Source organism: Mustela putorius, unplaced genomic scaffold (genome assembly GCF_011764305.1).
Source record: "Mustela putorius furo isolate JIRA1106 unplaced genomic scaffold, ASM1176430v1.1 tig00000407_pilon_pilon_pilon, whole genome shotgun sequence".
In the NCBI taxonomy this organism is placed as follows: Eukaryota; Metazoa; Chordata; class Mammalia; order Carnivora; family Mustelidae; genus Mustela; species Mustela putorius.
The window spans coordinates 18,626,603-18,642,301 of NW_025421373.1; the positions used below are offsets into that span (position 1 = coordinate 18,626,603).

The following is a 15,699-nucleotide window of genomic DNA, read 5'->3' on the forward strand; positions in this document are numbered from 1 at the left end:
TTGGTCCTTGTGCTTTCTCTCTCTCTCTCTGTCCATCTCTCTGTCAAATAAATAAATAAAATCTTTGAAAAAAATTTTTAATGTATTCTCTAATATGTTTCAACTATGTTTTACATTTTTATGCTTGCCATTTAATTGTAGTCCTGTTTGTACTTGATGACCAGAAGTTTAAATATCCATATTTGTAATGAACAATATAATGTTTCCTTTGGTTTTAACATCCAAGCTCAGCAAGTGTTTTTACATCCTAAAAGTAATGGATGTTATATTTTTCTAGATTTTATGCTCTGTTTTTTTCCCCTTAAGTTATCTGTGACTCCAGTTTATTTTATTGTATTGTATGAGGTATGCATTCAAACTACTTTGGATATTCAAAGAGCCGACCAATTTCCTGGTGCTATTTATTAAATAAGAGTATTAACAGCAACTTAGTTATAACTATGGTCAACATATCATTTGTACATCACTTTTCTATCTATTATTACATAATATAATACCCATTACTTATGGTCTTCAAAACCATCTTTGTTTAAATATTTTTAAAGATTTTATTTACATATTTGAGAAAGAGGGAGAGCATGAGCAGGGGGAAAGGGAAAAGCAGAATCCCCACAGAGCAGGGAACCCAATGTGGGGCTCAATCCCAGGATGCTCGGTTCATGACCTGAACCCAAGGCAGATACTTAACCGACTGAGCCACTCAGGTACCCAAGCTCTTATAGATTTTTATTTTTTATGTCTTTTTAATTATATATTTTATGTAATCATTTATATAAGTTAGCTACTCATTTGGATTGTAGTAAGTATTGTATATATCTTTCTTATCTTGATTAATTCATATAGATGTGTTCATTTTTTGCAATGTGAAATGTATTCACCATTCTTTTAAATGGACTATGTCATACCTGCCAAAAAAGGTTTGGTAGATATATACTTCTGTTTTCTACCTATATTTTATAGCATGGATTTTTATTTTTAAATATTTTTACTGCTGTTAAAAATAAAAGTTGTGAAACAAATTTTTGATGACTAAGTTTTAAAATTTTATAAATTCTTTGATATGAAAATAATAATTTTATTTAATCTTTGTTATTAGTTTGATGGCAATAAGTCCTGAGAACTCTAATTCAGGAAAACAATGGTTTACTTAAAAACTATGTTATATCCAACTCAGTGTAGCTTAAAATTTTTAAAAATTAATTTATAGCTCACAGAGCTAAACAGTCTAAAGGAATGAACTTGGACCCATAGCTGAATCCAACATTTAAATAAGGTTAATGTCTAGTTTTTGCAGGACCTCTGGGCTCTGATATCCTCTTGCTATATTCCCAAGCCACATAGCCACACTACCCGATGATTAGCTCACGAGGAAGTAGTGCTCCTACTGGGAAGCCTGAGTAGAAGTGCCTATGCCTGTCCTACAGAAGACAGATCACCCAAACCTAACCTCATAGGGGTAGGGCAGTTCCAATAAGGAAGAGATATAGAATATGAAGAATGTCTGCTTCTATCCAATTGCATTTCTACAAGAGTCTTTGAGGTAAATATATATATATATATATATATATATATATATATTTTTTTTTTTTTTCATCTCAAGTTGCTGACAAAATCATTGGATAAGTTCCACCACACTGATGTATCACAGGAAATAAAATTCAAATTCAAGATTCAGGGGTGCTTGGGTGGCTCAGTGGGTTAAGCCTCTGCCTTTGGCTCAGGTCATGATCTCAGGGTCCTGGGATTGAGCCCCGCATCAGTCTCTCTGTTCAGCAGGGAGCCTGCTTCCCCCTCTCTCTCTCTGCCTCCCTCTCTACCTGCTTGTGATCTCTGTCAAATAAATAAATAAAATCTTTAAAAAAAAATTCAAGAGTCAATTTTAAGATTGAGCATAAGTCAACTTCAAAATTTTGTGGTGTTTCTACTTAAATGACATTTCTGCTTGCCAATAAATTAGTAGGCTTTATTATGTCAGAAATACTTTATTCTGCATAGGAAGTTCAAGAGAAGAAGCTTCTGCTGAATAACTTGTAGTTTATCAGTAATGTCTATGATGTTATGTATAGGGTCATAAGGTCTTGAAATGTAGCCCTTTTTATATTCAAAAATATCTGCAAAGTAAGCTAACCTAAATAATTTCTCCCTATTGAAGAAAGACTTCTTTGTTCTGAAAAAAAAGATACCTCACACTTAATCAAAATAATTTTATACTTATTTTTGTGAAGAAAATGATCTGCTATTAATATAAAATAATTGTAAAAATTGAAATTCTTATTTGGTTAACCTAGCATATATATAACCAAGGAAGATGGGGAGCTGGTCAAAAAGAGGAATAGCACTTGTTGATGAGAAATGGAATTGCAGTCAATTACCACATAACCTTCCTGCTTCAAAATATGGAAGGTGCTGGAAATGCTAGAAGTAGATGGTGCCATTTCACAGAGGTATTTCTTTGGTATTATTGCTGATTGTAAAAATAATCCATAATTCTCACCACTTCCATAAAGAAACAAAATCCATTTTTCCATTCCCTGAATCTGGATTCGCCATGAGACTTGTTTTGGCCAAAGGGATTAGCTGAGCAAACAGAGGTTTGAAAAGCATCTGTCCATGGGGACCTTTGCTCTTGTTCTTCAAACCCTATGCTGCCGCTATGTGCATGAGTTCTGGCTAGCCTGCTGGAGCATGAGAGATATGTGGCCCAGTTACGCCTATCTCCCCAGCCAGCAGCTGGGCTGCTTCCAGACATGTGTAAGTAAAGCCATTTTGGACTATCCAAGTACTAGCTGAGCTGCCAGCAGGCAGTAGACACATGAGGAAGCCCAGTTGAGATGAGCTTAGTCCAGCCCTGATCAGCACAACCACCCAGTTATCTTACAGATGCACAAGCAACAAATGTTAGAAGTTTCAGGTCACTAAGTTATGAATGATTGTTTTTTGTTTGTTTGTTTTTTGGTTTTTTTTTTAAGATTTTATTTATTTATTTGGCAGACAGAGATCAAATGCTGCAGAGAGGCAGGCAGAGAGAGAGGAAGGGAAGCAGGCTCCCTGACCCTGGGATCATGACCTGAGCACTATTAGATAACTGATAGAACTCAGAGGCTTAACCCACTGAGCCACCCAGGTGCCCCTGGGTGATTGTTTTTATGCACTATTAGATAACTGATAGAACTCACCTTGTTTTAAGTAGCAAACCAGAGAGATTGTTTCAAGGGGAAATGGAATGATTTTTTTCAATCATGAACTACTTTTGGTCAATTACTGAATAAGTCACCTTGCAACAAAACTCTAGGACAAGAGCCATTTAATGGAATAAATTCCACTTCAGCCTCCATTAGAAAAGTCTTCTTGGCCACATAAATAATCCATACTTTCTCATGGACAGAACTTAATCACTCTTTCTTCTGAATTTCCAAATGTTACTTGCCTTACAAAGCATCACTGAGAATTTTGGTTCTTTTGTGTTTAGCAATGCAAGTTAAGGACATAAGAATTTAGTCTTATCTTTTCTTTGACATTTTCCAACTTAAGTTAGGTGACTTTAAACAAATACTAGAGGTTGATAATTATTGATAAGTTAGATCTTCTTTTATTCTTATAATAGAAAAGTATTCTAAATATTAAAGCAGAGACAGCAGTCGGTTGCATGATATATAAAATGAGTCTCATGCCACAGTACATTTATTTGAAAGAAAACAGTAAATCTTTTTTTTTTTGTATAATGTGACATGAATTGTTTTCAAAAGACAATTTTCTACGTAAACAAGAAGTGTATTTAAGAAAAAAAAGGATTCTCCCTTCAGTTTTTATTTTTAACAGCCAGTTCATAGATGCCATGACATTTAGCCATTGGTCACAGCTAATAAACCTATACTCAAGACTTACTATTAAATAAAATGTTAATAGTAAATTTAAAATACTTCCTGTCATAAAAAATCAGGGGTAATTGAATTTAATATCAGTTGTCCTTTAGAAATCTTGTAAGAGGATAATATAGTATCTCACATATTATGTTTTTTAAAAAATTACTATATTTCCAAGTAGCCAACCATGATTAAAAATCGGGAATTGGATTTCCTGACTTATGGCAAAATATGTCTTGAAATAGTCAGCTAACATTAGAAATATTTTAATTATTTTCCTATATGATAATTTCAAGTTAGAAACACACACATATGTATATAAGTGTACCTATATAGGCATGTGTGTGTATATATGAATATGTACATATACGTACAGATATATACTAGATACATATATAGCTATCTTAAAACCTTTATATGCTCAGGCAATATTTGCTCAGTGAAATGAATCCGTTTTCCTTCATTTCCTACTGGCTGGAAAAATTTTTAAGCATTGCAATGATCTGTTTTGTTTTGTTTTTTCACTTCACAAGTGGCACCATTTAGAAATAATTGCAGATGCATTTTTCCAATTGTTCTATCTATGGCAATGATGGAATGCATTTATTTTTATACAGTTATTGAAGTTTTTTAATAAAGTTTTTTTTTATTATGTTATGTTAGTCACCATACAGTACATCGTTAGTTTTTGACATAGTGTGCCATGATTCCTTGTTTGCATATGTTCCATGCAATACCGGCCCTCCTTAATACCCATCACTAGGCTCATCCATCCCCCATCCCACGCCCCTGTAAAACCCTTAGTTTGATTCCCGGGGTCCATAGTCTCTTGTGGTTCATCTCCCTCTCTGATCTATTCCCCTCATTTTCCCCTTCCTTCTCCTAATGTCCTCCATGCTATTCCTTATGTTCCACAAATAAGTGAAACCATGTGATAATTGTTTTTCTCTGTTTGACTTATTGTGTTTAGCATAATCCCTTCCAGTTCCATCCATGTTTATGCAAATGTTGAGTATTCATCTTTTCTGACGGCTGAGTAATATTCCATTGTATGCCACGGCCATTTTGGAAAGCAGTGTGAAGTTTCCTCAAAAAGTTAAAAATAGAGCAACCCTGTGACTCAGCAATTGCATTACTGGGTATTTACCTCAAAGATACAGATGTAGTGAAAAGAAAGGCCATATGCACTTCAGTGTTCATAGCAGCAATAGCAACAATAGCCAAACCGTGGAAGGAGCCAAGGTGCCCTTCAACAGATGAGTGGATAAAGAAAATGTGGTTCACAGTTATTGAAGTTTTAAAATTTATCAGAATATATTTTCCAAGACTAGAGAATTTTCTAATATTTATCACCTCATTATAAATATTACATCTTCTCGTATATCTAATTTATTTTAAAATTTAAGTTAGTTACAGGTTTCTCTAATTCTATTTGTGTAAATTTGTATCTATAGATATTTCAGATATTTTTATGCTACTTGCCTATCATTCTATGTATTTATTGGTTTAAGTTTATAATCATTTATTCTGCTAGAATTCCCCTCCCCACTTTTCCATTCTTTTTTTTTCTGTAGATATGTCTTTTCTCTTTATAATTCCTTTGTTTTTTTTCTAACAGCTTAAGTTCAATACTTTAGTTCATTACTTTCTCTTTTTCCAGTAGTGAAAACATTATTGCCTGTGACTTTTACCACTTCTGAAAGGACAACACACTAGAAAGAATCAACCCATCTGTTGTGCCTAGTGCATTTCCCCCACCCCTTGTCAGAAATATTATTAGCCTTTTGTTTTTAAATCAAAATATTTGTTTTAGATTTTCAAACATCTAAAAACCCTTTCTTGACCTACTTATACTCTTCAGTATTTGAGTCATTCCTTTATTTTAGGATACATTCTGCATTTTTTCCTAGTATAAATAATAAAATTACATGAGCTAGAATAATAGCAACATTATCATACACTATCATCTTGATCTGTATTGGGTAATTAATAACTTCAGTCTTATAAGGTAGAGAGCAGAAACTTAAAAGAATGGGAAAGAAGATAGGTAAATTTTGGAGAAGTTAAAAAAATGATATATAGAAGTTTGTTACACACATTACATGCCTATGAAATATACAGAGGAAAGAGACTTTTATACCTAATAAGTGGGAAAAAAAAAAACTAGAAAAGCAGTGTGTAGACTAATGAGTAAGTTCACTCATTTTACAATTTTATATATTTTGCAAGCCAATAAACCTGTGTTCTAGGTTATGCTGTAAGGTAATGGTGATGTGACAATGGCCTTCCAACTGTAGAACATCTTACTGCAATCTGAGGCCATAAAAGGATAGATAAAATATTAATGCATTAGTAGATTAATACACTTATCAAGTATTTATTTTATGATTTACCCACTTATTCATTTTCATAGCAAAACCATACATTAAAATGGTCAAGTTTTATGTATTTCAAGAGTAAGACTACTGAAAGTGACTTATCTGGGTATCCACAGTGTAAAGGAAAACCTTCCCAACAGTTGCATGCACAAATTATTCATTGTTTCTTCCTGCCACTATTGGATCACCAGTAAAAGTGTGTGGCAACACTAGGTCTACTTACTTTTATTAATCAATCATAAAGCACTTTCACTGTTTCTGAAACTTGACAAAGCACTTAAAGGTCACAAAATTAATTGGCTTTCATGATTTTTAAAACAAATATTGTGTACCTTTTTTCTTAAAGATTTATTTATTTATGAGAGAGAGAGAGAGAGAGAGAGAGCATACTGAGAGGGAGGTGGAGCAGAGGAAAAGGGAGACATGCAGACTCCCTGATGAGCAGGAAGCCCGACACGGGGCTCCATCCCAGGACCCTGAGATCATGACCGAGCTGAAATCAGGAGTTGGATGCTCAACCAGCTGAGCTACCCAGGCGCCCCTATATTGTGTATCTTAACCCCCTACAAGCAGTCTGTCTCCTGTAATTACTAGAATAACAAATGTGCAGTTGTGGCAAAACAGACAGCAGAAATTAAGAGAAAAATGAAAATATTTTATTTCAATAGTGAAATGGAGTTTCATTTCAAGCTTATAAAGGCTAATGAAAGTGGCAGGTTTTAGTTTATAGTAATGCTTTGGTTAGATCAATGTAGCAATTTTAATTTTAAGGACACTTTAAGGGCTTTAATGAATTAATTTCAAATCCGTCCTGAGAAGTATAGAAATCTCATCTCTATTTCAAAGGGGGTGATAGAATACAATCATTTCTGAATCAGACTTAACTGTGGGATTTTCTCAAAATTCAGTATATTCATTTATTTCTCTATAAAACTACTTAGGGACTTTTTCCCCATCATCTCCAGAAAAGAGTTATGCCAAGAATTATGGGATTCAGCACAGTCTGCTTGTCCATCTCCCTCTGTTCCTCCCTCTACTTATGCCCCTTCCCTCTCTCAAATAAATAAAATCTTTTTTTTTTTTTAATAAACATATATTTTTATCCCCAGGGGTACAGGTCTGTGAATCACCAGGTTTACACACTTCACAGCACTCACCAAAGCACATACCCTCCCCAATGTCCATAATCCCACCCCCTTCTCCCAAACCCCCTCCCCCCGGCAACCCTCAGTTTGTTTTGTGAGATTAAGAGTCACTTATGGTTTGTCTCCCTCCCAATCCCATCTTGTTTCATTTATTCTTCTTCTACCCACTTAAGCCTCCATGTTGCATCACCACTTCCTCATATCAGGGAGATCATATGATAGTTGTCTTTCTCTGCTTGACTTATTTCGCTAAGCATGATACGCTCTAGTTCCATCCATGTTGTTGCAAATGGCAAGATTTCATTTCTTTTGATGGCTGCATAGTATTCCATTGTGTATATATACCACATCTTCTTGATCCATTCATCTGTTGATGGACATCTAGGTTCTTTCCATAGTTTGGCTATTGTGGACATTGCTGCTATAAACATTCGGGTGCATGTGTCCCTTTGGATCACTACATTTGTATCTTTAGGGTAAATACCCAGTAGTGCAATTGCTGGGTCATAGGGCAGTTCTATTTTCAACATTTTGAGGAACCTCCATGCTGTTTTCCAGAGTGGCTGCACCAGCTTGCATTCCCACCAACAGTGTAGGAGGGTTCCCCTTTCTCCGCATCCTCGCCAGCATCTGTCATTTCCTGACTTGTTGATTTTAGCCATTCTGACTGGTGTGAGGTGATATCTCATTGTGGTTTTGATTTGTATTTCCCTGATGCCGAGTGATATGGAGCACTTTTTCATGTGTTTGTTCGCCATCTGGATGTCTTCTTTGCAGAAATGTCTGTTCATGTCTTCTGCCCATTTCTTGATTGGATTATTTGTTCTTTGGGTGTTGAGTTTGCTAAGTTCTTTATAGATTCTGGACACTAGTCCTTTATCTGATATGTCGTTTGCAAATATCTTCTCCCATTCTGTCAGTTGTCTTTTGATTTTGTTAACTGTTTCCTTTGCTGTGCAAAAGCTTTTGATCTTGATGAAATCCCAGTAGTTCATTTTTTCCCTTGCTTCCCTTGCCTTTTGCGTTGTTCCTAGGAAGATGTTGCTGCGGCAGAGGTCGAAGAGGTTGCTGCCCGTGTTCTCCTCAAGGATTTTGATGGATTCCTTTCGCACATTGAGGTCCTTCATCCATTTTGAGTCTATTTTTGTGTGTGGTGTAAGGAAATGGTCCAATTTCATTTTTCTGCATGTGGCTGTCCAATTTTCCCAGCACCATTTATTGAAAAGGCTGTCTTTTTTCCATTGGACAAATAAATAAAATCTTAAAAAATAAAATAAAATTAGTCTTCTATATGTTGAAACAGTAAATTTCAAGTCATTTTTGAGCAAATATCAAGGCAATCTCTCCAGCATTTGCCTCATTTGTGGGTAAATTGCCAATAATTTCGGCCAAACGATTTCATTCTGATAATAACATATTTTTATATTCAATAGTCAAAGATCCTATTCACAGAGTTGTATATGTTTTCTCCCTTTCCTTAAATGTAAACTCCATGAGAATTGACTCCATATGTTCAGCCAGTTGCTAGGTTCTCGGTACCTCGACCACTATCTGGCACTTAGTAGGTATTCAGTAAATAGTGAATGCATGTGCAAATGTATGAAGATATTTCTCAATTTTCATAGGCATATTTTATTTGTTTTTAAATTTTTATTTCAGAAGGGTTTTTTTGAAAAGAGTAATAATAATTGAAAACTTAAGTGCCATTCTGAGAATTGCTTTGTTGAAAACAGGAGTAAGAACATCAAGTAGAGGAAATCCATACATTTTATGTTTTACAAACCTAATATTAAGTGGTAAACATATTTTGATAACTTTGTTTTATTGGAACAATTAGAAAGTATCTCAATTCCTTTAATATCTGCTGTTTTAGTCTAGATTACATTAGATAGCATTCCTGTATAAATATTTAGAAAGTAGAATTGTTTATCTCTTAATGGCATTTCAGTAACTTCCAAATCATGAAGATATGCATATGCATTATGTGTGTGTGTGTGTGTGTATGTGTATATATAAATGAAACTGCTGAGGGACTTTAATAAAAATCATTTTCAATTACAAAGTCAGGGAAAATTTACATTACATCATTTTCCAGAAATGACACTGATTTAGCTGTGTATTCTCTTGAAAGCAACACATACTATTTAAATATTAAAGAGGAAAAACCAGAAGAGAAAAAATATGGACTCAATAGTTGCATGGAAGAAAAATCATCACATTTAATATGTAGGTATATTTATTTCATCACTATAAATGTTAACATTTACAGGAAGGGTTTGTGTATTTTTCAAGATTTTGCTCAGCCTAACTCCTATAAATCAAAGAGGAATTAACAGCAGGACATGATAGAGCAGCCAAGATAAAACTGAAATTATTATAGCCTATACTTTACATTTCACCACCATGGTCCCATTTTATGACTCTCATCTAGATCAAGGAAATGAGAAGTTTTGAAAGGACTTTTGAGATAACTTAGCTTTACCCTTAAAATACTTTTTAAAATGAGACTACTTAAACCTAGAGTTCATGTAACATGTCAAAGTAACAAAGTTAGGATCTTCTGATTTTATTCAGCATTTTCAGTTTATATTAAATTATATCATGAATATATATGTATATATATACATATACATATATATATATATCCTAAAGTCAAAATATTCTTTTAAAATAAATACGTCTAAATACATATTAAAACATATAAAATGGATTTGCTGATGAACAGAAATGATAAATCAATAAATACTTGAAATATTTTTCTTTCAACATGCCAAATCTGAATAAAATGATCTCTACCATAAGTGGTTAACTTCTTTTCAGTAGACTCATTAAAATAATTGTTTATTCTATGGCAATAGAGGGAAGAGAAGAAGACACGGATCTATAATAGCAAAAGGGCTCTGGGAAAAGTCCATTTGTTAAAAAAAATCCTCCTTTAAATACTCTAATCATATTGATAACCTCCTCGATTTCATTACAGGAACCCTAAAAAGTATAAACCAATCTGCAATCTCTACTTGAAGGAAAATCTTATTTATTTACTTATTTATTTAGCCAAGAACCTAATCTCCTTTGGGGAAGGATAGTGTGGAAAGTGAACTAGAAGAGCGGAAGGAAAGGATCATTTAAGGCAAAGAGTTATCCTCCCCATGGGAGCAGAACCGAATGGTGTACCCCAGTTGGGTACTTGAAAGGAACATGCAAAGGCAATTCTCAGGGTTTGGGAGAGGTTGTTTACAGCTGTATTTAACTCAGAGACTTCATGAGCAGGTAGCTGAGATGATTTTGCTTGGCCTCCGGAGGAAAGCACTCCTTAAAGTCCACCAACCTTGGGAAGCAATGTGCTGGGAGGCTTCTCAGAGAAATAATATTTTTCATGAAGTGATATGATAAGGCTCACTTAAAAATTCTGACCAATTTGTAACCAAGAGACAATTACTTCTGCCACTTTGAATTCCTGAGTTTACTGAATCGGGGTTTGTATTGTCTAGTATACACCATTCAAGGGTGTTACCTAGAGAAATCTATCCTGATTTTCTATCACTAGCATCCAGAAATTATTCATTCCCTTCAAGATGGCATAGTATTTGATTTAAACATCCTCCATGTCATGTAGCTTTAAAAGGACTCCCAAAGAGCATAGATGGGAACTCAGACTTTATTTAGGATATTGAGAGTAATAGTCCAAAATGAATAAACTTCATCAACTCATTCATAAATACCAAGTGATTACTACATGGTACATGCCAGTACTATAGGTTTTGTGGGAAGTGTTATAAAGCATCTAAGATATACTCTCTAAAGACTCTCACATCTAGTTTAGACAAAAGGACATGCAATCCCAGTTACATGTATACTCATCAGGTTCTAAATATCTTAACATGTGGTCTCCAGCTAACTCATGTGCTAGTGAAGCATGTGGAATTTGGTCAGAGAGAAACAGGTTAATGTTGTTTCAATTCTATTCTAAGCCACACTACACATTCATTGGTGACAACCATCTGATGGGATGTTCCAACCTCAGTACACACAAAACAACTCTGATTCCTGCTGGATGGATTGGAGTGCTTCATGTAGCTTCACACTTTGCCTGGTTAAGGGAATTCTATCTGTCTTTTCTTCTTTTTTTTTTTTTCTTTTCTTTTAAAAAAAATGTGTGGATTCCAGGGATAAAGTTAAAAAGGGAAAGGTCAGAGTAGGATTGGAATTTAGGGTCATTTAAAACAGTCCAAGAGAATCTTGATCTTCAGAAAGATGGGGGCAGAGTGGAGAAAAGGCAAGACTTTTGAAATAACATCCTGAAAAGTAGATCTAAACACAGCATGATTATTGCCTAATATTCCAAAATTAATTCTACAAAACAAAGTATTTTAGCTAGCAAAGACATACTCCTTATCAATTGAGAAATGTGAGCTGTTACTGAGTTTGATCCAAAGTTTGAGATGAATTAAGAAGGTTAATATTTCCTGAAGGAGTTTTTAGTTCTTCTGTTTAATTCCTTGTTTATAATGTCTATCCTCGTTACTTAAAATTCTCGCTCTCTTTTCTTTTCCTTTTCCCTTTTTTCCTTCCTTTCCTTCTTGCCATAAGATCATATCTCTGCACTCTGAACCTGGTAAATAGTTCCTGAAGTACTAGTTAAAATACCCTTGATCCCACTCTGAAACAGCCCTGAAGACTTAAATGAATGGTGTTTGGTGATCTCAGTTCAGTCCCCAGTAAATGTCCACATCACAAAACCACATCACTTAATTTTAGGTGATTGATTATATCTGCTTAGCTTAAACTCAGGCTTGAGTCAGCCAGAAGACTTTATTACCCTCCATTCCTGTGAGGGTGGTCCAGCCAGGTCAAAGTCGAGGTCAATAATAGGGCAAGAAGGTACTGGCTTTGCCAGTAAGCAGACCTAGTCTCAGCCAGAACAAAGAACTTTACTCCTCAGAGATGCTGTTTGTGTAAACAGACATAGTCACCACTAATACTAAAAGGCTACAGTGAACTCAAGTAGCATATTTGACCATATTTGTTTAGAACATATTTATTCAAAACTTAATCTAGGAAACAAAATATTTCAAATAATTAATTTATTAGATACTTCAAGAGCAGTAAGATTACATGAATCAATTCCTCAATGAAAATATCTATTTAAATATAAAAATTGAAGATACAATTTTAAAAGTAACTTCTAATAGAAAAAAATTTAATTATAAATAATAGACTCAAATTTAAATTTGTACACTAACTTGTATGTTGTGAAACATTATAAATAGGTTAATAGTTTGTTCCCAAAAGGAATCTTGTATTTATGTCTAAATGCAAAATGAAAATATCTACACATTTTTATGTTAAAAGTCATACTTTGAAGTAGAACTAAATATTACTCATGGTAGGGGATTTCAGATTGTACAGCTACAGCAAAATAAGATAACCCATTAGCACCAAACGTATATAATTATTTTATATGATTGTAATGGAAAATTATGACAAGAGAAATATGATTTTAATGGTAACATTAAAAACCAGACACTAAAATATGTCATACAAGAAAATTATCCAAAAAAGTTAATTTGGCCCTTAAGTACTATTAATTTTCAACTTTCCCATGAATTAGCCCATTAAAATATGAAGAGAAAGTGTTTTAGTATATTTTTGAACTAGAAGCCATATTTTAAATAAAGCAAATTAAGCTGAATTGTATAAAAATGAGGATAATAATAAGTCAATGGAGAAACATATTATAAAGCTTTAGTGGGCAACCAAATAGACTTTCATATAAACACTATCACTGTTTCTTATTGAATGTGGCCTTGGAGAAGTGATTAAATCTCTGAATGAACATTCCCCATTAGGTGGTAAATTGGGACAGAGGCTTTATGGGGAATAACTTGTACCATGCAACTATGTTGTAAAGAATCAAATTTTTAATATAGATAAAAACATAAGACATATATTAGATAAATCTTTGTGGGGATTTTTTCCATATAAAAAATTCATAAAGATGGCTTTAAGAAAAATAGCTATAAAGACTGTAAGTCAAAACTCAGTGATTGTTTTCTAGGTTTTATAATCCCATTTGCTCTGCAGTGGTCTATTTTGTAGGTAAGTTCTGAGGAAACATAAGCTTAAATTCATGTCATTTGTAAATTAGAAAATTAGTTATAGTAACTTAAATTGGGCAGCAAGCAATATAAATTCCCTCTTGTTGTCATGATAGCAGGTAGTGTGTCCATGTCCACACGGACTGAAGAAAACACCCTGCCTGTCCCTTCATTTGTCTTAACACGTTAACACTCAGTGCAAGGGTGTCTGGGTAGCTCAGTAGGTTAACTATCTGAACTTTGGCTCAAGTCCTAATCTCAGGTTCTGAAATGAGTCCCACATGGAGCTCCCTGCTTGGTGGACTCTCTTCCTCTCTCTAATAAATAAGATCTTCAAAAAAAAAATTTTAAAAATCAGTGCAGACTACTGCAAATACAGGTCAGCAGTGGCAGTCAGTATAAATCATGTGACATACTTGTGACAGTGTGTATCATCTTGTGACAACCAAAATAGATCAACCATGTCCTGATTCTTTTAAAAAACCTACAAGAATGCACATTTTTAAAAAATTTTGTTTAAAAAAATTTACTTCCTATTAGAGGTTTTCCAAACCCAGTTGATATATAACTCTACTAAGATATAACAAACAAACAAACAAAAGATTTCTTTTACTTTTTGTCTAGTTTTGTATTTTTAGGAACAGAAGCAACACACAGAGTAATAAGATAAAGAAACCACAGAAGGCAGAAAATAAGGAATGAGTGTTCTATAACCAATGATCCTATTTTCCTGGGATAAGCATTATAAGATACTTATTTACTCTTTATCCCTTCAGAGATTTAGGTACATACAAAAAAAATCCTTACATATTTTAAACAAAATTGGGAGCTTATACATGTGTGTAGGTATGTATATGCATATATGGGTATATATAACGGACTTTACCATGTTCTGGGCAGTTCATTAGAGACTAATAGCCTGGGCCAAAATCAAGTTTCTGCTTTGCAATTTTAATTAGGTTATTCAACCTGTGTCTCAGTTTACACAATATTCAATAGAATTATAATCATAATTATCCTCAGATAGTTGCAAACTTTCTATGTACTCAGTAATGTTAGCTATTATTACTATTCCATATTGGTATATATAATCTCTATCATTTTTAAGCTGCATATTATTGAATGAATATGCCATGTTTATTTAACCAATTTCCTATTGACTTTCATATTATCTTTAATTTTTTGTTATACATAAAATATATTAAATGAACTTAAGGATAATTCTTTGTGTACTGCAATGGAAGTGTCATAAATGATTTCCTAGAATTAAAATTAGAGATTAAGCAATGTATGCATTAACAATTTTGGTAGATAGTCTCAAACCATCCTTTCAAAAAGACAATGTGTCAGAATACCATGAACTATGTAAAATACTTATTTTATCACACTATTTACAACACTAGCTTGTATCAATAATTTTAATCTTCACAAGTTTGATGAAATTCAATGAGATAACGACTTCCATATCTATTTTACTCTTATTTATATCAGATATGTGTTCATGAACTTAATAGAGTAAAGAAGGTATTTGCCTTGTTTTTTCCATTCAAATCCTTTGTACCATTCTCCCAAGATTTTCATCTTTGTATTTTTTTTAACTTTCTAGAAAAAATATAGAATGCTTCACAAATTTGACAAATTCACATGTCATCCTTACACAAGGGCCATGCTAAGCATTTCTGTATCTCTCTAATTTTAGTATATGTATTGCTGAGGTGAGCACTTCCTCTTTGTATTCTTACTCATTTGTTAAAGCTCTTTACATGTTAAATGCATTAACCATTCTTTGTATCAGAAAATATAAGCAATCATGGCAATAATCTCAGTTATTGCTTCCCCTAAGAATTTTTAATCAATAGAGATAAATTTGAGGCCCTTAATTTTAAAATGGAAATGGTCCATACATGCATATTTGCATATAATTAAAAACTTATGGTTGCTCATTTGAAATTTTTTTTATAGAAATAATTCACCATTTACTTTGTCTCCTTTAGAAAATTCAAATGTCATGATCACTTTTGCAAAGATGCAAACTCTCCTGTACATCATGGAAGATATAAAGATCCATGATTGTCTAATTTACATTGTTGGCACTTTTATTTAGGTTTACTTAAATTTCTTTGTTTAGATTCTATAAAAGGGATACTTTATCTTATTTTTTTAAGCACTTGGTTTCTCTCTGTTTTAAAAGAAAATTAACATACTGCAGTCAGAG

At 33.4% G+C, this 15,699-nt stretch overlaps 1 pseudogene; it reads right to left on the minus strand.

Moving 5' to 3' along the window:
* Window positions 1-15,091: 15,091 nt before the first annotated feature.
* On the minus strand, window positions 15,092-15,207 carry LOC123391971 (annotated as a pseudogene).
* Between the last annotated feature and the right edge of the window lie 492 nt (window positions 15,208-15,699).